The sequence below is a fragment of the Bacillus rossius genome, chromosome 18 (genome assembly GCF_032445375.1).
Source record: "Bacillus rossius redtenbacheri isolate Brsri chromosome 18, Brsri_v3, whole genome shotgun sequence".
Classification (NCBI taxonomy): domain Eukaryota; kingdom Metazoa; phylum Arthropoda; class Insecta; order Phasmatodea; family Bacillidae; genus Bacillus; species Bacillus rossius.
In genome coordinates this window covers 8,288,688-8,312,981 of record NC_086345.1, presented here as the reverse complement: position 1 = coordinate 8,312,981, position 24,294 = coordinate 8,288,688, and the positions used below count along the sequence as shown (strand labels likewise).

Below are 24,294 nucleotides of genomic sequence, written 5' to 3'. Positions count from 1 at the left end.
ATATTAATAAATTATAAAAAAATGTATTTTTGAGTTCCCCTCATATTTTCTAATTACGTAAAACAGCACTTCACATTTCAAGCAGTTAACCGGTAATTTATTATTCGAAGAGTTGGTTTGGTTAGAAACATTCAAAATACATAATGTAATTATTTCAGAGACAAGAAAGTAGTAATTAGAAATACAATTTTCCGAATCTTTCATTTATTTTTGTGCAGGAAATTAGGAATTTCGACACGTTTTTTTTTCTCTAATTTTATATAATTTATATTAGTTATGGAAATTTTATTTTTCTTTATATTTTGGTTACTATGGGCAATTTACTTTTTGTTAGGCTGGTGTACTCCCCTGAGTTAAACTTTGTGCCAGTAGACAGAAGCACCTTTCCCAGAGACCTATAGGATCTTTTGCAGATCTAAGACTTTGTTGGCAGCCCGTTTGAAATTTCCCTCGCTTACAGGCACGTCCCAGGCCTGTAACGTTACTTCACTTCATGACTAAAACTGCATACAACAGCTCTGGATGAGCTGTTACCATTTCTCAGAGACGAGCTGACCGTAGCCTTTACCGTCACGCAAACATCTTAGGTTCACTCCCCTGGAGTCACGTAATGGACGCTAGTTCCCAGCGTCGTTGCGCTCTTGTCCACCCCCTTCCCTCTCGGTTCTAAGAATTCGCCTAAGACCAATGACCGGTCATAAACCCCAGCAGACAGCGACCGTCTTCAAGGACGACTTGCATAAAAAAATGTGAGTGCAAAGATGGACCACCCCACGACCTCTAGCGGCAAACTCGCTAACCGCCCAGCCAACTTACCCTGTAGGCCGCCAGAGTGCAGCTCCGGACTGCGCCCTTTAACCCCTGGTTTAAGCAGACGCCTTGGGCGAGTCGATTCTTTTTATTTCAGACACCCCTCAACAGGTAGCGCTAAAGTCCGGCCGCAAAACGACGATGTAGTCGCTTAAATAAGGGATGCTATCCCTGTAATCTTCTTTATGTAGTTTAGTCCGTCTGCACAGTAAGAAACATAATAGTTATTTTTCTTTTAAATTATTTCTTTTGAAATGATGAAAACATCCGCGCCCAGCCGCGTATTAGCGGGATCCAGTTCCTGGCTGGCGACGCATCGGTAAATAGAAGCCATCTTCCCTGTCTGGTGAGTGACGATCCGCGACTTTCCCCAACCTCCCCTTAACCTTTGTGGGCATTTTCTGCCCAGTTTACTGTCTGTGTACAAGTTCTGATCAGTTTTGATTCGGACTGTTCCAGACAGGGTCCGAGAGCCGGACGCTGAATTGGCACTTTCATCTCCCTCCCTCAACAGCACACAGGCGCCCTGGCATCATGTTCCCGCGTGATCTCCGGGAAACGAAGCCTCGACCTCCGGTGTTACTGTGCCTTTCAAACTTTTTTTGAACTTTCCTAAATTACGCCGTCAGACGCAGTTCATCATATAAACATAATTTCTGGACTTTCAAAATACTGGGATGGTTTAAACATATTTGTATTTTTTTATTGATTTATGTATTTTTAAATGGAACCTTTTTATAATTTAACGTCGGGTCGACCCATATTTTTTTCTTTCTGAATAAACCTGAGATCTGTTTAAGTACGTAATTTATATTGTATGTTTATATTTTTTAATATATGTTATAAATTTTCCTTTAATAAATTTGACGTAATTATATTCGGACGGAATCACACCTTGTTTCTGTTCATTTCTAATAACAATGTGAAACCTAAGAGCACTCCTTTCAGATTTTACACATAAAATTTATTTGTATTAAAATGTTTGAATATCGAAAGAAATGAACTTGCACAACTTCTTTTACTGGGTGAAATACTCATGAAGTGCAGGTCAAGTGATGTATTTTGCATGTATGTACGGTACTCAGGATATGGGGACATCAGTAAGTTCCCTATGGTCTCACTACGGGAGGCAGAAACTGGCGCTATACGACGTATAATGGAAAAGGGAGAGACTGAATCTTTTTGTAGGACAGCCCCACTCATGCTGCTTCGAAGATTGCCAACCGTGGACGTTCTATCGACAGTAATGTTCGCAGGCTTTCACGGCCATTGTCTGAAGTAGCTTGACTTCTGGGTTGTAGCCGCGTCCTTGGCGAATAACTCACCGACGTTTCGGTAGACATTTCAGTCGCCATCATCAGGGAGCAGGTACCTACTTGAGTAGGTACTTGAGCAGGTAACTGCTCCCTGATGATAGCGACTGCAATGTCGACCGAAACGTCGGTGAATTATTCGCCAAGGACACGGCTACAACCCAGAAGCCAAGCTACTAAAGATGAAAAATGTTGAGAAATGGTATTTCAGAACCGGTTTATAAACTTCGCTAGGAGTAATAAGGCAACGCAAACATAGTTTAACTCCCACTTGCGTTTTTACCTTTGGTTTTAGATGGCCATATTTGAAGAGAAAAATGTTGCGAAAACTTTTCAAGACGCAGACTTTATGTGCACTTTTGGATATAATAATCATGTCTTTTTTTTTACTTCTAAATTTTCACACTGTCATAGTAAATAACCTTTTTTAAATAAAAGTATTGATAATTTCTTTTGTTTTCGTGATAAATATGAATTATCAAGCGAAGCCCGTGGTGAAAAACAACTATCAGTAGTGTACATTAGTTTCTCCGAGGACAGGCTTCAGGCTGAGGTGAGAGGTGCTGGCCAATGAATGACGACCATCTTGGATTTTTTGGAAACGATTCCAAAAAAATGAAAAAGTCTAAATTCCTATAAATGTCCCTATTTCAAGTGGAAAATTCGCGTTTTGAGGGAAATTTTTCCATTTGAGGAAGAATTTTGCGATTTTATTCCCCAAAAATGGCAGATACTTGACTGTTCTCAAAGAGGCTTAAATTCCTCATCGACCACCCTAAGCCGCTGAGAAAATGGCCTTGACTTCGGCTGCTATCTTGAAATGAAGATGTCACTGCCGAAATCTTGAAAATGCGTAATTATTAAGATAGTAAACCAGAAATTTTATAAATCATAAAATATAATTATTTACCAATTTTATAAATTATTTAAATAAAATAGGTACTAACATTATTGAGTCCTCAGTTCGTCCTAGTAAGGGCAAACATTTGTGACGAAACCATCCTCCACGGAAGCCACCGACAGACTGGCCTCCAACCACTAATGCCAAGAAAGATTATATATCAGCCTGTATGACGTCATGGCAAGCATCTGATATACGCCTCCTGAAATCTGTAATTATTAATCTAGAACTTAGGAAAAATTTCCAAAATTCATCAAAATCACTCAATTATTTACTGATTGATTGACTCCTGACCAAAATATAGTTGAGTTAAATATCAAATCAATATGTTCGAAAAATAATGCCAAACAAAATTAAAAAAAAATTAATGTAAATTCTATAAGTAAAAAAAATCCAATTACAGGAATTTCTCGATTTCTACAGTTTTTTAGAAGGCAAAGCGGGTACTTTGCATGTCTTGAAATGTGTATTTAGGGCAATTACACATGGCAGTCGATTAACCAGGTACATCCAGTCTGTAGCCAGACACATCAGGTAGGTTGGACAGACACATCTTGCAGGTTGGCCAGGAATAACCAGTAGATTGTTTAGGCATGTCGGTTTGGTGGTCACGTACAAACAATCAGAAGCTAACAGGACTAATTTTTCGCTACTCAGCGAACATTTTAAACAGTTCATGTACAATTTTAGGCGTATAGACCAGGCATCTCCGAACCAAGATATATTTTTCGTCGATACTTGGCCAACATTTTTAAAAGGTGATATCCAATGTCAGGCGTTTAGACCAGGTAACTCCAAACAGTTATGTCATCAGACCTAAGTACAAATTATGGCTTGCACTAGAACTCTATTCTTGCTCGACATAGGAGAACGTCACAAGCTGGTAGAAGCTCTTTTGTAATTTTTTATTCTTTTTTTTTCGTTATTTTATTTTTTTCCTGTGATTTACTAATATTAAGGAAAACGTGTGATAGTTTTCTCCGTGTGCTCCTGATTGTTCCACTAAATATTTTGATAATATTCTTTGTGAGTTCCTTATTATTCCTGGCGAGACTTCTGTTGATGCTCTCCGAGTGCTTCTTGTTCCTTCTGATAAATAGATCTCTGCATGAAAAATTAATGAGTCATGCAATTGTATTCAGAGTTACATTTAAATAGTGAATTTCTGCTACCAAATTATCACTAAAAATATTATCAGGTGTAATTAAAACAAAAAAAAAAACATCCTTTACTCAGTCAAATAATATGCTTTGAGACACCTGAGAAGCACTACCATGAAGGACGATCTTCCTTATACTTGGTGTCTAGCGAAGCGATCCTTCTCTTTCAATCGTTAGTGAGCATTCCGCATACAACACAAAAGAAATAAAAAAAATTACCTGAACAAAACACGTGACGACATCTGTTCTCAAGAATTTGGACTACTTGAAACAAGTTATTTTTCATGAGATAAATTAACTCGCCGCTTAATGGAGCCAAAGACAATTAAGAGTCAGAGACTGATGGAGCCAATTCCTGTTGGAGCAAAAAAAACAGTTGGAGCCATAGAATGTTGGAACTAAAAGACTGTTGGAGCCATTGACTTACGAACCAAAACACTATTGGAGTAATAGACTGTAGGAGACATTATATCCTATCATAAATTGTCGATCGCATCCTACTTAATTAAATATTCTTGAAAATGCATGACTTTATCGTTTAATCTGCTTCCTGTTTGTCGAATTTTCGTCTAATCGCGCGTCCTATTTGATTGAACGTGCTTCCTTTTGGATTTTTTTTTTTAAATATGAGTCCTTTGGAATGATTGTGCTTCCTTTTCGTTTATTGTGCTTCTTTGCATATATTGTGCTTCCAATTATGCTTTCTTTAGTCAAATGCGTGTCCTGTATGTTTGTGTTGTGTGTGTTCATTTCGTATACTGTGAGTCCATTGCATGCCCCTTGGGTGTACTGTGTGTCCATTGCGTGAACTGTGTGTCCATTGCGTGTATTGTGTGTTCAGTTTGTGTACTGAGTATTCATTGCGTTTATAATGTGTGTACTGTGTGTGTATTGTGCGTCTATTGTGTGTCTAGTGTGTGTTCTGTGTTTACTGTGTGTCTAATGTGTGTACTGTGTGTTCAGTGTAGGTACTGTGTGTACTATGCATCCAGTTTGTACTGCGTGTTCAGTGTGTACTGTGTGTACTGTGTTTTCAGTGTGTGAAATGCGATCTTGTCCCGAATTAGAGAATCCGAGGCTTATACATGCTAGTCGATGGTAACCAGGTGCTCTAGTAATTTGTTTTTCGCACTTCGTACTTTTTGGCTAAGAAGCGAAATGTATTCGCAAACTTCGATGTCGTGGCCCTTGAGTAAAAAAATGCAAATGCAGATCTTTTTCATTATTCGGAACGTGAATGCTACGACCGCATTTCGAAATGTTAGGACTCATGTTTGACGATAAAGTGATCGAAGCCTTAATGGTACCTATCTTTATATAGAGAGCATTCCTTATCAATAACTAGGAATACAGGCTCGGTGTTTTCAGCAGAAGGCCTTGGATTCCTCAAACGACTTGTCTCTATTTACATGATGGGTTTAAGATAAAACACACAATGACAAATTGAATAAACTTATTCCAAACAATTATTTTTAATATGTGAAATAGAATTCAAATAATTTAGTTTCGTTTTTTGTTCTAATTTTTTTTATTTAAATTAATCAAGAACTGAAATATCAATACAAGTTTTTAATTCATATGTATTTGGAACTGGTGGGAATCCTAAATGGTATATATTTAATCTTCTTTTTAATGAAATTAAATGGGATTGCGCGACATCATTGCTTTTCTAATTTATTCCTTGCAGTTGGGTTTAAATTAAAAACAGCAGCGCCGTGAGAGACAAAGAGCGGCCGGACCGCCTGACAGCTATTGTCCCGGGACACGCGGCTGCAGTTGGCTGCCCGCGCGCAATTAGTCTCACCCTCGGCTGGACCGAGCCGCTGCTGGCCTGCTTCCAGTTCCAGTTCATGTCAGTCCGCGTGCGTTATCTGACCGCCATCCGCCCGTCATCTGTCCATCGTCCGTCTCCCATCCATCTGTCCATCACCCATCCACCATCCACCCATCACCAAGCAGTTATGTGCCCTCACTCATCTCCGATTAGTATATCACATATCCATCATCCATCTACCATCCGTCCATTATCCATCCACCTGTCATTCATCATACATATGTCCATCCTATATGTGTCATATATCCATTATCCATCACCAATGTATTATCTGTCCCTCATCCATCTCATCAGACATCATTTTACATACACCGAACATCTTTCTTTTATCCATTAATCTTCCATCCATCATCAGCCATCCGTCATCGTTTTCCCATATGTCAATCATCTATCTGTTATCCATTCATCACTCATCCATCTTTTATATGTCATCCATCTCCCATCCGTCCATCATCTGTCTTCCATATGTCCATCATCTAACCATCATTCAACCATCAACAATCCATTATCTTCCCTCATCAATCTCCCATCAGTCTTCCATCCATCCATCGTCTGTACCCCATCTATCAGTCATCCATCTCCCACCCATCTGTCAATCATGTCTCATACATCCGTCAGATATCTCTTATAAATCCGTCACCCGTCCATAATGGTTCAGTCATCCATCCATCACACGTACATCATCCTTCCAAAGTCTGTCTCTGGGTGAGGTCCATCATCGATCCATCATCCACCACAAATCCATTATCTGGCCCTCATCCGATATCCATACATTATTCGCCCGTCATCCATTCATCATCCATGCATCATCCATCAAACAGTCACATGACATTAAGTCAATTTAAATGTCACATTAACAATATCCGTGCATTCGTCAAAATATCGCCAAGCTTATAATTCAGCTGCTTTTTTTTTTAAGTTAAGTATCTTGAAACCACTGTTAGTGATGAGACATAAAAATAAATGCAGCCCTTCACACTTGACAATGACATCGTAAAAGTGACCCGGATCAATCCCCAATTATCGCTTCATCGCTAATGGTGGCCTCACTGATAATACCAGGGACTCGACGTCACCCAACACACCTCACCACTGCATCTGGGCCACTCCAGGTGTCCATAGCGCACGAGAGGATTGTTTCTTTGCCTGAACAATGTATTTACATGTATATTGAGAAATTAAAGTATACAGCTGATTCAAACAAATGTGTTGTCGGGGGGAAGATTGAACTAAACTGTACATTTTTTTAGGTGTACAAAATCAATTTTGCTCCATGTAAAATTGTGTTAGGCCAACAAAATAATGTGTTGCAGCGTAAATATTTATTTTGCCATACACAATTAAATTAATTTTGTATCGAACAAACCTTCATCTCTACATGCATCAGTCGTACTGCTGCCAGCCTCTTGGTAGTACACGGGATACTGCGTAGGCAAACAGTTTTGTCAGTTTTCTACATTTGAAATTTTGTTTAATTGGTTACTCATTTAATGAAACATTCTGTTCCTAAATCATTATTTTAGGTACAAGCAAAGTAGATTTTATCATCATTTTGCAACTATGAATACGCAATAAAGTGGTACGAAATCAAATGCCTAGACAGAATAGGCAAAAAATTGTTTTTAAATAATCATCATTTCATTTCGTCCATTTCCTAGTATTATAACTATTTTTATTTGTACCGCCCAATACATACCCAAAACTCACCTGTTACTACTCATGATGTCATGAACTCGTTACAGGTTTTACACCATGTGACTTGGCAATTTTTATTTAATCTGCATGAAGAACTAAATTCTATTTGAAATACATCGCAAACACGGCGCACTTAGTAGCTGCATTTTGATTATCATAGTTGTATTTATAGTACTATTTGCCAGTACGCTTCTGGGGTATCAGTCCAAAGAAAAGAAATAGTTTTAGCAAAAAAAAAGGATAACTATTGTAAAAAATATGTACATTTAAAAAAATTCGCTTAGTTTAATTTCATAAAGTACTTACTTTTAAGTATCAGCTGCAGGCACTCGAAAATTAATATGGCAGCTAAGAAGCTATATATATTTAATGAAATAAACTCAAGTTACTTCATTTGCCAACAATCTAAGTTTCGCAGAATCTCGGATTTATATTCAGAACATGCTTGCCCTTAAGGAAAAGGCTCATAACTTTTTATTCCGTCTATTGTTCTGTTAAAAACATAAAGAATATTTTAAACTTTTTAAAAACTGAGAAATTTTGTATTTTGTATTTAAACCAGTGGAAACATTTTTATTTTTTATTTTTTTATTCCATAAGGTACCGTGAAAAATGTTTTTAACATATAGGTTTTCAGGCTTTTATTAAACCTTGTTTTTTTTTCTCGTTACAATGAATTATGTATTTCTTTTCAGACTGGGTTTGTGTATTTTAATGTTCGTGTTATATTCAAGAGCAAACACTTGGCCACAATTAGGTTTTAAAAAAAGCTGTTGAGAAATTATTCAAATTTAACGAGAAACCATTAAATAAATTGAAGTTTCTCACAATTATGAATACCTAAATTAATATGTTACGTCAAGTATTTGACTTTTTTAATATATATATAGAGAGAGCGATAGCTCTCTTTATCTTTCTCTTTTGTGTTCAAGAAGTATTCACTGAAGCATTTCGGGGTTTGACTAGAAAAATGTAAGGTAGCGTAATGATTTATAAACAATATTTTAACAAAACTGTTACCATTTTACTGCAAGCACCAGATTGACCAATCTATATTAAACAGAATGTTCATTTTTAAGATTCCAATGTAAAAGAAGGTTTTAGGTTTATTTCAATATACTCTAATTTCAATATATTAAAGGGGCTCCTGTTAATGGTTCAAGGTTGAGGTGTTAGTGTCGGTATCATCCATCTTGGATTATGAAATCACAGCGGCTATATTTTAATAACCTTAACCGTAACCTCTGATCTTGAATTTGATTGCGACGTCATTTTGTGTGACCTTGACCCCCACCGCCATCATGGATTCCACCATATAGTATCCCACAATTTTGTTTTCAAGAACTTTCCACTATTTTGTTTTCTATAACTTACTGGCATTTTGTATTCAGCTATTGTGAGTACTGATATTCAGCTATTGTGAGTACTGATATTCAGCTATTGTGAGTACTGATATTCAGCTATTGTGAGTACTGATATTCAGCTATTGTGAGTACTGATATTCAGCTATTGTGAGTACTGATATTCAGCTATTGTGAGTACTGATATTCAGCTATTGTGAGTACTGATATTCAGCTATTGTGAGTACTGATATTCAGCTTTTGTGAGTACTGACGTCACATCCGTTTATCCAGTAAATTTCAAAATTTAAAAAAATTATTGAATAAAGTTTTGATAAAAGACGTATGTGCATCATGAAGTTAGGGACTTTGGTATGAACACGACGAGATCATTCGATTAAAACTGGCGACTGATCCCTCCTCATTGATGTCCTCAACCAGAATGACTCCCGCCACTTTCGTGAAGGCAGATATTGTGTCAACCAATAAACATCATGGATCCGCCAATTTGTTCAGTAGGAATATAAACATGCTGTTTTCAGGGTAAATACAGGAACGTCTCTGGTGTCCGAAAAAAAGTATTTTCTGAAGTTTATTATAACTTCATGGAAAAGTCTCACTGTAAGAATATTGCTCTTGTAGGTTTTAAAGTAAGTTTCTTTGATTGTTCACGTTTGTTAATTTTTTTCTTGTTTACTGTTAATTTAATTTCACATTTAATGCATATTTCTCAGTCCTAAATAGTTTGACTGTAGTCAATAACTTAACAAATCGTTTCAATGATCTCAGTAGTGCAAAGCTTTTAAGAGTAAAAATGCTATGAGCTAGTTGAAGCAATAGTAATCTTAAATGCAATTTTTAAAATTGTAATTTGGTTTTGATTACTTTTCTTGTTCATTATATAACGTAAAATCATAAAATAGTTTATTTCAACTACTATGTTTTCTCATTGATTTTAAATGGTAATTGTCATATCGTATACCCATATAATTTTGATTTTACACATGTTGTGTGATTTCTTTGTTCGTGACACAGAATCATACCGAGGGAGGTATACGTGAATGCAAGTGAAGTCTGGAGTTCTACCGGTTTACATTTAACTCTTGGTATCACCAATGAGTGGCCTTCGAAAGGTATCAAACTCACAATATTATGAAATGGATTAGGAAAATGATAACAAATCTATCTTGAGAGATCTGAAAGAGTAAACTAAGCATGGTGAAACTAGTGAAGGAATGGTGGTAGGAGTGGATGAAGAGTAACGGATAGTTAACCCGGGAACACCATTACCTGCGTCTTCCGAAACTGTAGTGATAATATCGTCATGGTTTAGAATTACCATAGAATGTACTTCACTACCTTTCGCTATTCATAACTCATTTAGTAGTGTACAAACGGTTGAAATGTGTCAAATCACCGAATTTATTAAAATGATACCCTTCGTGAAAAGTCTACACAAAATATCTCAATGAGAGACCTATCAGTTTAATTATATTCGATTCGACACGAATCGAATCGATTGAATCAAAAGTACCTGAAGTAAATAAGAAAACAGGGTTTACTCCAATGAACTTAGGAATGGGTTAGAAGACAATATAACAATAAATTTGAAATCAAAAATGGCCATAAATTTAATAATCAACTACTCACCGAAATTCAGCTTCAACTAAATAGGTGCTTGCATAAAACAATTATTAAATTAGGTAAATGGTGTATTTTCCTAATTTTATATTTTAAAATATTTGTTGGTCAAAACGTGTGTCAGTTAGATGTTAACAGATTTAACATTGGTTTTTCTGATAACATAGTCAAGTTGAAGCATGTATATTTTCAAGTTGTCAATGTCTAGAGTGAAGATGTTGCAATATTGCACGAGGTTTCGTCGGTGCTTGCTCGGTGTGCGAGCGAGGAGGCGACTGCATTGTTGGCCGAGCAGGACGCCGGTGTCCTTCAAAGGACTCGGTTGGGACTCAGGACACGCGGGAGCAGTTAGGTCCTTGTTCGGTGAGTGGCTGGCCGCATGCTGCCACGTGAGCTGCCGTGCTGTGCGGCGGTGTTGCCAGCTGCACTTTCTGACCGCACAGACATACAACACGTCCTGTCCTTGGCTTAGGCAACAATGTACAAAATATCCTTTAAAAACTACATTTATATATTTCATTACAATTATTTACCTGCATCTCTAACGATGCAATTTTTTTGTAGCGAAAAATATTGGTTGTCTTTAAAGTCGGTTTACGGACGATAGTTTAACGTGACAACGTCATAACAAAACATTGATGAAATGATTGCATCTTTTATGAATAAAATTGAATCATTTTTATTGAATTATCACTATTTTTTATGTATACAAAGAAGGAGTGAAATGAAATCTATTATTTAATTGATAAATTTACTTTTATTTGCACTCATTAATGCAAATATGTTTATTACTTTATCGAAGAGATTATTTTAACTATAACTTTTATACATGTTTGCTATTTAACTTCTTCCAATCTGTGTTATTATGTTAAAGATAGGACGATTATAGGAAAAGTAGGAAACGAATGGGAGTGTTTCAAGTTTAATGTGCCTCGAAAAAGTCAAATCGATGGTTGTTCCAATCGAGTGGAAGAGAGATAGATGTGGCGCAAGCGTGCAATGAGCGTAACGGGACAATGTGAGTAACGGGACACTTTTTCGTGCGTACAGCCAGCGTTCAACGATTTATTAGACGTTTTCACGTCAAAAAAATTTAACAGCTGTTACAGTGATAGAATCACGCAGGGTAACAGAAGTGAGTAGGTAAGGGAGTTAAAGTGTTAACGTATGTAACTATATTCCTCGATAGCGCGGGGTTTTAAAAAATATGTATTTAATTGAAACATATTTACAGTCGGTTACAGATGCCACCAGCAGCGTATGATTTCGTAAACTTTCCAATTCTTTTGTAAACGTTTACATAACTTTCGCAATTCGTAATTTGTAACTCAAAACTCTCTGGTGTTAGCATTAGAAGTGTGACATTTTGTAAACACACTTCCAATACGGTTATTTATCATATTTAACTATCGTTAACCCATTTTTTACATGCTTAGATTTCATTGAAGACATAGACGGACACCAGGAAATAGAGTTCTGTTTTCCACGCTTGATTACACATGTGCAAATCTTAAGAGTTCTCTAAAAATCGCCTGTCCGTCTTATCTGTGAAGTTTCACTTCTAAAACACGTGGCGGCCCCGCAGCCATGTATTTTTATTTATTTACACTCAACACTCTGAATTACATTGAACTGGGAAAATGACCGGTTATAGGAGATAAATAGAAAACGAAAGACACTATCTTGGTTTTAACAGTCATATCACCCATAAAAATATTTGGTCGCTTGACATCCAAAACGGAATTTCTTAAATTATTAATGACTAGCTGCTAAAAATAGTTGACCCTGATAAATCATTGACATTTATTAATTATTTCATTTTTAGAATGAATTCAATTGTGATAATAGCGCCAATAAAAACGATGGTGACTTCTTTAATTTTGTATGTGCAATCTTTACCTCGACCGTAACCAATTTTTAACATTAAACCTAATAAAATATTATTATGGAATAAAAACATTTGAAACCAATATAGTGTATTTTCATTCATATCCCTCTTCCTTACAGTATAATTGAAAATGATTCATTTATTTCTTAATTCTTAATATAGCTAAGGTGCCTATATTATTGTAATTAATGATTTTTTTAACCAACTTGTACCAAGTTGTGTTCCATTCTTAGTCAAATACTTAACCAAACATTAATGCTAATGCTAACAACACTATCCCCGATCTCGCTAATCATTTGAAATTGAAAGGTAGCGAAGAAAGTAGCCTGATCATGGGAAACTAAAAAATAATTGCACCAAATTCTAGCTGTCTCTACAAAATTGATAAAAATACAGAAGCGCCTTAAGCTGACAAGATATAAAACTATGATGAATCTCTGAGACAAAAAAAATGTAAACGATGCATCAAAATAAATTATCCAAATCATTGTAATGTAAATTACGATCACTGAGATTATAACGATTTAATTACTATGAGACTGTTCTGAAAACATAAGACTCTATATATTTTAAAATAAATAATAATAAACATGTAAAGAAGCTGACAGAAGGTTAAGGGTTTAAATACACATAGTCGAAAGATCCATACATATTGGTCTACAGGTTAAGCCTTCTACTTGCTTTGAAAAATGCGGAAAATGTATCCATCATCAAAAACTTTGTGAACTATGAAGTGCATGCTACATAAAATAATGACTTGTGTAACCTGCATGCACCTGTTAAAAACAGTCGTTTAATGCATTTGGAATCAGCTGAAGGTATTGAAGCTAGCTAGAGCCACTGGGTCCATTTGAGCCAGTTAGAGCAATAATAATATTTGAGCTGGATGGAGACATTTGAGTGACTGGAGCTAGGTAGAGCCACTGGAGATTTTGGAGCAAATGGAGCCAAATGTAGTCAGTTGGAGTTTGTTGGAGCAATAGGAGCAGTTGGAGCGGTTGGAACCATTGTAGTGAGTTAGAGTAGTTGGAGTCAAATTTAGCCAGTTGTAACCAGGTGGAGCAATCGGAGCAGTTGATGCAGTTGGAGTCATTGTACCAATTGGGGTAGTTGAAGCAATTACAATAACTTTCAAATAATTTTTTGTGAATATTCTTTCCTCGAAAATCGTACAAAATAATCTATAACAGTAAAAACTTTAATGTTAAAATTAGTGATAATGTTCCTTATACTAGTCAAAACGAGTATACACATGAGAACTGGATGGCACAACTCTTGGATTGTTATGTCTACGGTGGATAATATAGTTTGACTCGTCTGATACATGAGTTCAGTAGCTGGCTATTAATGAGAACTCGATGGCATCATAACCATCTTTGACGCAGAACTCGGTAGAAAGTGGACCATTGACGGCGGATATCTCGACAGCGACGTCGCAGATACCGATGGCACCGATGTAAAAAAAACTCGTATGATTCAATGGTTGGTGATATGCCAATAATTAGTGAGCACCGATGGCGTTACTGTTTCAAGATATCCTCGAATGGCGGCAATGTTCGGTGACATGAGAGGAGAGAATGTGCTAATAATATGCCTCGCGAAAATTTAACTGTGAAAAATGTGGCAAAGAGTTTGCAAGAAACGATGATTTCGAATGGCATGTTATAACCTGCAAACTAAGTGGATCCCCCGTCAACTGACTGAGATTGTCATTCCAGAAGACTGGTGTCAGTGCATTACTGAGTAAGAAAACATCGGCAAAGGATATTCGTGTCACGTCTGTGAGAAGACTCTTGCATGTGCTCATGATGACGAAGACATGAGGAGAAAAAATACCAAAGAACCCATCACGTTTGGCATTTCCCTGGGATGGGTGTCATGCATGGTTTACTCGTACTCACAACTTTAGAAGACATACGGAAAACTGTATAGGTGAGGTTCATTCAGGTACTGCGGACAAGGTAGTGTTGGATTCTCCCCCGCAAGTTAACATTGAGTCTTGTTGGTGCGATGACTAACAGTGGAACATATCTGTAGCAAGCAGCTTCAACATCGACTGAATGTGCAACACAGCCTTCAACTGTTCTCGGCGCGTTGAGACTGAGTGAAGATGCAACCTACCTGGCAAAATGTTGAAAGACTGTTATTACATAAATGAATGTTTGTGCCTTTCTTTCTAATGATAAGAATTGTATAATTAATCAACCGGAAGAAGTATTGGAAAATGATCACTGTGACTGAAATGTAGTCCTATTTATGGTAAACCTGAACCAATTCAAGACGAGAATTACAAAAGAGTTATTTTTGTATCACGCAACCTAGAGGGGGCTGCACATGATGGTATTGAAAAATCTGTCAAGAAGAAGAAACATACCAGGCGAAAGTTAGCGAATGGACACTTGGCCATATGGACCGATTGCAACTAAGAACAAGTAGACTTTTTCACATGGAGGAATAACATTTATTATTTTCTGATGTGTTTATACTTGTAATAGAATAGTATTTTGTTAATTTGTGTCAATTTTGTTTAGTTTTTGGCACATATCAGAGTTAGAGGTCAGAGGTCAAGGTCATCCAAGATGGTGGCCGTGACGACACAATCCAAGATGGCGGCCGGCACCAAAGCAAGCACATGTCTGAAGTCTGTTCCCGGACGCGCATTTCGGAAGTGACATGGAGCGAGAGAGACTGTTGCACTCAGCCAATCAGAGATGTGCGTGACGTCACCCAAACCCGGTCCCCCCTCCACGCCTATCGCCATACACGCACGCATGAACACACTCCTTTCTCCTCATTTCAACTAAATCTGGGACTTAACAATATACGGATTCCATGAGGCATAGTGGCCTGTCAGTTTGAAGACATGTATGGTTGGAGTAGTAAAAAGTGTATTGCAAAATGAACCTGAAAAAATTTAGCATTATTTCAGTTGTTAAACCTATCACTTATTAACATATAATGCGTCCACGCAAATGTTACAAGTCTCATTGTTTCTATGACGACTTGACGTCCACTGTAAAAACATTTCGTGACATTATTAATACAAACTTTCAGTAATCTTACATTTTTGTCTTGTCATTTTTAAAAATTGTTTTATTTTACCCAAATTTATAGCAAATTAAATTGTTGTAGGGGAAAGGCGTACAAAATGACATAGGCGGGTAAAATGGCACACTCGCTTTTCTCCGAAACCAAAGACAAATTCGTTCCGAAAATGACATATAGATGGCCTTTTAGTTATTTGTAGCAACCTGTGGCGTCGCCAGTGGAGTCCGTTCGGCCGCGTGAGATGGACACTTGTTTGTTTGATTTTTGCAGTCTCGAGTTTTACTCACATGGATTTTGTTTCTCCGTAAAAATAAGTACTTATCCACTTTCGTTTGTTTTTATTGACTTGAGTTCATTGTAAACCTACTAAATAACATCTTAAAATGTGTTTAAATCTCAAAATCCATATAATATTTTTAGTTATTATTTTCTAATGTTTGAGGTTATAAGGCGAACAAAATGGCATACCTCATGTTCGGGTAAAATGGCATAGTATGTCGTTTGACCCACCTATTTTTTTCTTTTTCCAGATAATAGAACAACATGCCTTGCAACTGTTCTAGAAAGACTGACCGACAGGGTTGGGATGAATCATCCATGAAAAAGTCTAGTGAAGCTGTGAAAAAAAAACTAGATATGTTGGTTGATGGCTTCCAAAGTGTTACTACAAGTGATAAAATAACTTTGTAGGTCTAAAATGCTCAACTACCTCAGTAGGGATAATATGAAATTAGTTTCAAGCTATTGCGTAATGCGTTGAGATAAAATCATTTGAAACATTTTTGCTGGGTGGAATTTGAGAAAATGTTAAATCGATAATTTTGTAATATTGGAGATTATATAGGATTTTACGTAAAACAAGTTCTTACAATTTGCTACAATTTTCTAGAAGTTTCCAGAACATTTCCAGAAGAAATAGGTTCTTCTAAATCTACCTATACATGTAGGCTGTGCCAAAAGGAATATTATTTAGTGTGTAAATTGCTGGAGAGGTGGAGATGTTAAATAAACTACAGCCAAGCGTATGTTCAATACTTCAGTACATCATAACAATTTATTTGAACATTAAGTAACGATGAATTCAAAATTATTTTTAAGTATACATCGTAATTATTAAGGTGATCTACATGAAATAAAGATAATTTGGAGGAAGAATGTTTTTATATGTTTTTTTGGTGTTTTAATTTAATGGTATTTTATATGTAGTTTAATAAACAGGCTATTAATGTAAATTTATATGGGCACTGAGTGTGTAAATTTGTATACCTACTACGGAGTAAATATATGGCAAATATTTCTAGCATTAGGACTTAAAAATGATTTTAATTTGTGTTATTTAATTTTTAGAAAATTATTAAAATTGTATCAATCATTGAGGGACAAGATAAAGTAACTGAAAAAAATTTAACTGTTAAATGTTACTGTCAATAAAAATATAGCACTAACTAACTTAAAAAAAATTTAAAGTGTAATTCCTCCAAAATTTATTTTTTTTATGGCAAATAACAATAAAAATAACTGCATGCTCTTTTAGATGTACAAAAGAGTTCATAATTAAAAAAAAAAATACCCTAAAATTAGTATATCTTTGCTGCTACGTCCATTTTTGATTTTTAAAGTTAATCGTTTAGTAGGTATATATACAATACTGAATAATTAAAACATCACGCTACGTCATCAAGAAACTAATCACTGGGATTTTCATGATTAAAAAAAAGCATAGCTTTATCATTGAGGGTTCGAGATGTTAAGCCAACAATCTGCAAGTTTATTTAGTATATTATAAGTATTTGTTCGAACATTAAGCCATTAAAAAATTCAAAATGGTTTCTTAGAGTACTGATTGTAGTTAACAAGATTTACATGAAATAAAATAAATTTTGGAGGAATTACACTTTAAATTTTTTTTAAGTTAGGTAGTGCTATATTTTTATTGACAGTAACATTTAACAGTTAAATTTTTTTAGTTACTTTATCTTTTCCTTTAATGACTGATAAAATTTTAATAATGTTCTAAAAATTAAATAACACAAATTAAAATCATTTTTTAAGTCCTAATGCTAGAAATAAATCAATTCAAAAAATATTTTTATAGTGCACTTATCACAAATAGACATCTTTCAATGGCATAAAAAAAATATAATATTAAATAGTTGGTATCTTTGAAATATACCTATTTTATCACATACTTTAGTACGGATGTTTCCCTTAAAATTGATGTACACTTACTATCATTTAATTATATGTAAATACCCTTGGCCGAACTATACGTGGGTAAATAAAATAAATCTATATAGGCCATAATAGGATGTTATTGTGTATGTATGACGTCGATAAACTGCGGCACCGTTTGACCGATCGCAATGAAAGTTGGCAAATCGTAGTGTTTTTTCCATGGAGAAGGATTTTATGCTATCCATTTATTGTAACTCACCGCTAGATGGCGCTGCAGCGGATCAACTTATAAACAGTTCAACCAATTTCCATGGGTAGAGACCGGAAAAATTCGCGGTTTTAATGGCCCTCCAGGATAGACTGCACATTCTCCTGTACACTCGGGCAAATAACGCCTGTTCATTGGCTGCTGACTTGTAAGTCGTCTTAGCTAGTTTGTCTGTGATTCGATCCTTCTTTGGTTGAGGGTTTATAATTGGTTAAGATTCGACTATATGAACAGTAAGCCAATAGCAAAATAATCTAAAGGATATGTGTATTTGACTTATAGTCTATCGCCGAATGAATCCGCGAATTGTTCCGGTCTCTATCCATGGGTAACAGAAAACCATAGGTCATAGACATACAAACTTTAATTGTGTGTCATTTCTCTATGTCCTTCAAACTGTCATATAACTATCCATTTTGCTTTGCATTAATTCGCGAACAATTTATCATCCTGTGTTCAGCCCGGGCAACGCCGGGTACTGCAGCTAGCAAGTACATAAAGAGAATGAGGGGAAAATCAGTTGGAATGATTCGAACTGTCGTGTTGTGTGCGATTGTAACTTCTTCCTCTGTGCTGTGCGTGTGCAATTGTGCTATTTACGTGCTGTTAGCGTGCTATCGCGAATGAAGACGAAGCTTTAAGGTTTTTTTACGCACACCATTGTAGCGATACATGTAAAAGAGAAAACCTCCATTTTGAATATCGTTTAAATTCTAGGACTTCTGGTGACTATGAGCATTTGTAGAAGCTTCAGAGGATAGTTTTTATGTTTTCTGTCAAAGTTTCGTTTGAATTTTTACAATCGCAAAGGATACCGTAACATTTCTGCAGGATTTTTTTTTTTTGTAATTATTATGTAATTTGTGCCGCAACAATGCTGCCATCTATGTACAGTCGCGGCATCCAAGTGGGTCGTGGCTCAGCGAGATGTGTTCGTAACAACTGACAATCGAGTTTTAACAAGTTTCTCAGAATAATGACTCAATACAATTATTGATTGCCATTGTTAACTTCCAAAACAAACTATTCCGATTGCTAATAATTGATTATAAGTTTATAAAAATTGGTTGTCTGTAAAGTCGGTTTACGGACGATAGATTAACGTGACAACGTCATAACAAAATATTGATGAAATGATTGCATACTTTTATGAATAAAATTTAATCATTGTTATTGAATTATCACTATTTTGTATTGATACAAAGAAGGAGTGACATGAAATCTACAATTTAATTGATAAATTTATTTTTATTTGCACTCATTAATTCAAATATTTTTATTACTTCAACGAACAGATTATTGTAACAATAACTTTTATACATATTTGCTATTTAACTTCTTCCAATCTGTGTTATTCTGTTAAATATAGAACGATGATAGGAAAAGTAGGAAACGAATGGGAGTGTTTCAAGTTTAATGTGCCTCGAAAAAGTCAAATCGATGGTTGTTCCAATCGAGTGAAAGAGAGATATATGCGGCGTAAGCGTACAATGAGCGTTACGGGACAATGTGCGTAACGGGACACTTTTTAGTGCTTGCAGCCGGCGTTCATCGATGTATTAGACGTTGTCACGTCAAAAAAAACATTATATATATATATATATATATATATATATATATATATATATATACAGCTGGTCGAGCGTTCACCTGGCCGACGTGAGTGAGTGATTGAGTGAGTGAGGGAGTGAGGGAGTGATTGAGGGAGTGATTGAGTGAGTGAGAGCATGCGTGCGTGGCGTCAGGCGTAGACGTGGCTTGGGTGACGTCACGCGCCTCTCTGATTGGTTGAGTGCCGCTGTGTCTCTCGCTCGATGCGCACTTCCGAGATACGCTTCCCACGACTGCTACGCCCTGACGTCTTACGTCCATGAGCTCAACTGCTATTACGGAGATAATGTTTTTTCTGGAGGAATAACGACTGTGGGAAACGCACAACCATTCAGCCGTTCACACAGCTGATCCTGGCCACGAGTTCCCAGGGAACTGCGCTGAGGTCAGAGCCAGCGGCTGATGAGTACGCATGCGTCACTCCAGCCGGTATTGTGTGGTACCGTGCCGTGCGAGTATCTGCCATGACAATGAGACAGCTGAAGGACGGTGCGGGACATCTGCAGCTGTAATGGGCATAGGTATTGGGAAAGACTCCTTGTTGTGCTTTGTTCGCTGGCTCCCATGTCAAAACGTATTTCTTAAGCAGTAATCACGAAGAGTTACCGAGGTTAATAATCAAACAAGCGCGTAATAGCTGTGAGAAACCTCACTACATTATTCAGAAGCATTAATGCAGCCCACAGAGGTTTCCGTTTCGAAGAGTAGTTAGCGATACAGGCATCTATAAAACATAGGATGTCAACAAAACATGTATTTTATTTTTTGACCAACTTTTTATAACAATTCAAAAGTCCATTGATTAAGTAGAATCTTTGCAAGAAACATCGACTCGCCATTTAGGTATCTTGTAGTTTGGTATACATATTTTACGGTCTTTCCGTGACAGTGTTTTAAAGTTAATCTGTCAAAAATAACTGCGCAATATATCCTTTCAAAAAAATTTCAAATGGGTAATATTTTTTTGTTATTTCAAAACAATACATATTTTTTTCTGTAACCAAATGTATTTTGATTGGCACTTTTTACGTTGTTTATGATGTGTTTGAAATTTTCTGTAGAGCAATAAATTTTATCTTTTTAATGTTTTCTATGCCTCTTCTGAGCCAGTGGTTTTAAGGGGCTTGTTATTGTTTATAACCATTCGGCAATATAAAATCTTATTCCAGCCGGTAACACTATGAGACATTTCAAAAAAATTTTAAACGATGTTTTGAGTCTATGAGGTGATTTTAGAAGTATTTTTTATGCTGATGTCACATATGATTTTACTTTTTCTGTATCACGTAAGGATCTTATAAAATTCAATTTTGAGTTGTTTTTTTAAGGGGAAGTAAGACACCCATGGCCTGAACAAGTGTTTTCGGATGCTAAATTACGCATAACTTCTTTAAATACTCGGTTTATAATGATGATTGTGGCACATAATTTAGATAATAATTTAAATTAATTATTAAAAATGAAACCATTAAAAAATATTACGTTTCAAGAGAGAAAATTGCTGTAAATTTAAAATAAAGTTGGTTTTCACAAAATTTTCTCTCTTGTAACGTAATATTTTTGAATGGTTTCACGTTTAGTAATTCATTTACATTATTATCTAAATTATTTTCTACAATATTAATTATAAACAAAGTTTTAAAGAAGTTATGCGCTATTTAGCATCCCAAAACGCTTGTTCAGACCAGGGGTGAATAAAACTCCTTAAGTAAATCAAATTTTTGGACAGTGAACAATTTTTTTGAGTTTAATTTAAAAGTCGTGTATTTTATAACCCAGTATGAAATTGCAATGCACTTGCATTACAGCGGACAATAGTATAATATATTTTACTCTCTTTAAAATTCTATGTTACAAAAATACAACGGTATCTGACAGTTTAATTCATCATCTTCGCTTATTTCACTTCAATATCTGTCTGACGTGGGTTTAACTTCTCTTCCTCAACTGCCTTCCATGAAGCAGAAGTCCGCCATCATCTTTACATCCCACCTTTCCTGGTATCTCTTTTCCATGTCCTCTATGTCCTGGTGAAAATGTTCTCCTTTTTCTTTACTGACATTGCCAAGATTCCCAGGGAACAAATCAATATGTGAATGTAAGAAGTAAAGTTTCACACTCATGTTACATCCAAATATCATGAAAGCCTTCAAAATTTCTTTAACCATTCTTTTGTATTCTGCGTGTTTTTTTTTTTACCTAAAATGTTGGCCACAATTTTTTTTAAAGAAACCCAGACCTTTATTTCTAGAGGATTCATTATATTTTGAAGCATACTGTCTTTCATTAATTTTTTTATCTGCGGTCTCACAAGGACCCCTTCTTTCAGTTTCGCGTGAATATTTTCAGAAATTTTGTTACCAAATACTGGAAGCAGTCACCTTCTTTTGGATGTGATTTATTGAACTGCTTATTTAATCCGAGTTTAATGTGAAGAGGAGGTAATAGTGCTTTGCTTTGTTGAACAATTGGTACATTTATAATGTTCTGTAAACGTGTTTGTGAGTTTTTTTTATTTGGGCCAGTCTGTCTGCTTCCAGTGTTTGTCTTTGGCTCTGCTGTCCCATTCACAAATAAAACACCGCATTTTTATGTAGCCACATTGTAGGCCAAGTAGCATATAAACAACTTTTAAATCACAGAAATATGTCCAAGAATGTTTTTCATAGTTCAAGAATTTTAGCATAACTTTGAGATTTTCTAATGTTTCCTTGAGATGCAGTGAATGCGCAATGGGTAATGAACCAAAGAAATTTCCATTATTTCCATTACATTTTTGAGACTACTTATGGACGAGTTTATAAATTACCTCCACTCACTTGGATTGTATGTGACCTTAAAGAAATTCAATAAACCCTCAATATCAAATAATAAACCAGAGAGTCTTCTTTTTAAAGAATTTTATTAATTTCTTCTCTCAAGTTCTATACCAAGAGAATGAAACTCCAGGTAGTGGAAGATTGATTTTTTTCAATCTTGATCCAAGCAATTGAGCAGCAACCAACCTATCTCATATTTAAGTCACGAGTAAAATCGTTAAGTTCATTTTGAGTGAATAATTGTGGCACCGAATTTTCTTCGGACTTGTAATCATCAGCATTATCCATTCATTTTCTGAACTGCTCTCCTGTAGCACATTTTCTAAAACGGGAGGTGGAACTGGATTAAGAAGAGATTCACAATGTATAACTGGTCGTATGGCCGAAGGCATGTTCGGATATTGTATGTCCTTCTTAGTTTTTTCCGTTATGTCCTTGAAAGTTAACCATACAGAAATAACAGTCGTTAATATGATTTTGTGGCTCCCTCCAAACCATTGGAATTGCAAAGGGCATTGATTTTTTTGCACCATTTTTTCCACAGTCTCAGTCCCTCGACACATGTACGACATACCTTGTGCATTGCCCAGTTTTTGTCTTGATCACCAAGCTTTATGCTGAAGTAATCATAATAGACAGTTCTCACAAAACTACTGATGTCTTGTCTTTGCTTAGCAGTTACATAACCACCACAAATATAACAGAACACTTTTGGTTTTTTTAAACACTTACGGGAACTCATTTCTCAAATATAACCTCACACTACAGCATGTAAACAAAGAATTACTGTTTCCCTCCTAAAGCCGGCTGGGTGTTACAAGTAATGCCAACTATTCCCTCTTACCAAAATAAAATTGCCCCTTCGCAATGAAAATTTCTTTTGTAAATTTTACGTATAAATTTAAAAAAATGAGTTTCCTCAATTTGCAAACAAAAAAAACTGCATGCGATAGAAAAAACGGATTGCAGATCTGGAATCAACGCAAAACAAATACTTCAGTAACACTTTGGAGCCGGTTTTTTTTTTTTTGCATGTGGGAAGCGTGGTGGACGTTTCCGTATGCAGGTTGGTTTTCTCGGGATACTCCCGTTTACCTCGCTCGTTCATTCCGCCAACGCTCCGTTCTCATCTCACCATTAATCGAGTACTCTCATTGGGATGTCACCATTTAAATCCTTATTAAATGTACGATATCAGTATGGCCAGTTTCTTTGCACAATGTGTCGGCTACACGCAAGTCTGTCTCACTGCTAGACTGCAGTAGAGTACTTGGCGACCACTGTCCAGAAAGACGCGACCCCACTTGTTAACATTAACATTCTTGTTTTCTATACCGTCTTAAGTTATTGCAGGTTTTCATTTTTTTAATTTTCAGATTTTATTTTAAAACTATCATTAGTTTCTATTAATAGTATTATCACCATTGTAGTCATTCTGACAAAATATAATACAAATTATTATTTCTCATTAGAAACTATTTGTAGCAGTCCGTCATAATTAATTGAAAGGAATTCCACAAAACTATGAGCAAAACATTTGGTTTTTAACTTACTGATATTTTTTTTTGGGGGGGGGGGGAAAGTGGAATCAAGTTGGCGTATTTCAATTACCACCCCTTAAAAATTAATAATTAACGTTACCAGATGATGCTCTTTATGAAATAAATAAAGGGGGTTGTCTGTAAAGTCGGTTTACGGACGATAATTTTACGTGATAACGTCATATCAAATTTTTTAAATTGCTGCTTTTAGAAAGCTCGCCTTAACCTGCTTGATATTTTTGAAGATTTT

The 24,294-nt window shown here is 35.8% G+C and overlaps 1 protein-coding gene across 1 annotated transcript in view; it reads right to left on the bottom strand.

Moving 5' to 3' along the window:
- Window positions 1-24,294, bottom strand: part of LOC134541370 (ATP-binding cassette sub-family G member 4-like) — a 113,437-nt gene that overhangs the window by 3,843 nt on the left and 85,300 nt on the right. The window lies entirely within an intron of this gene.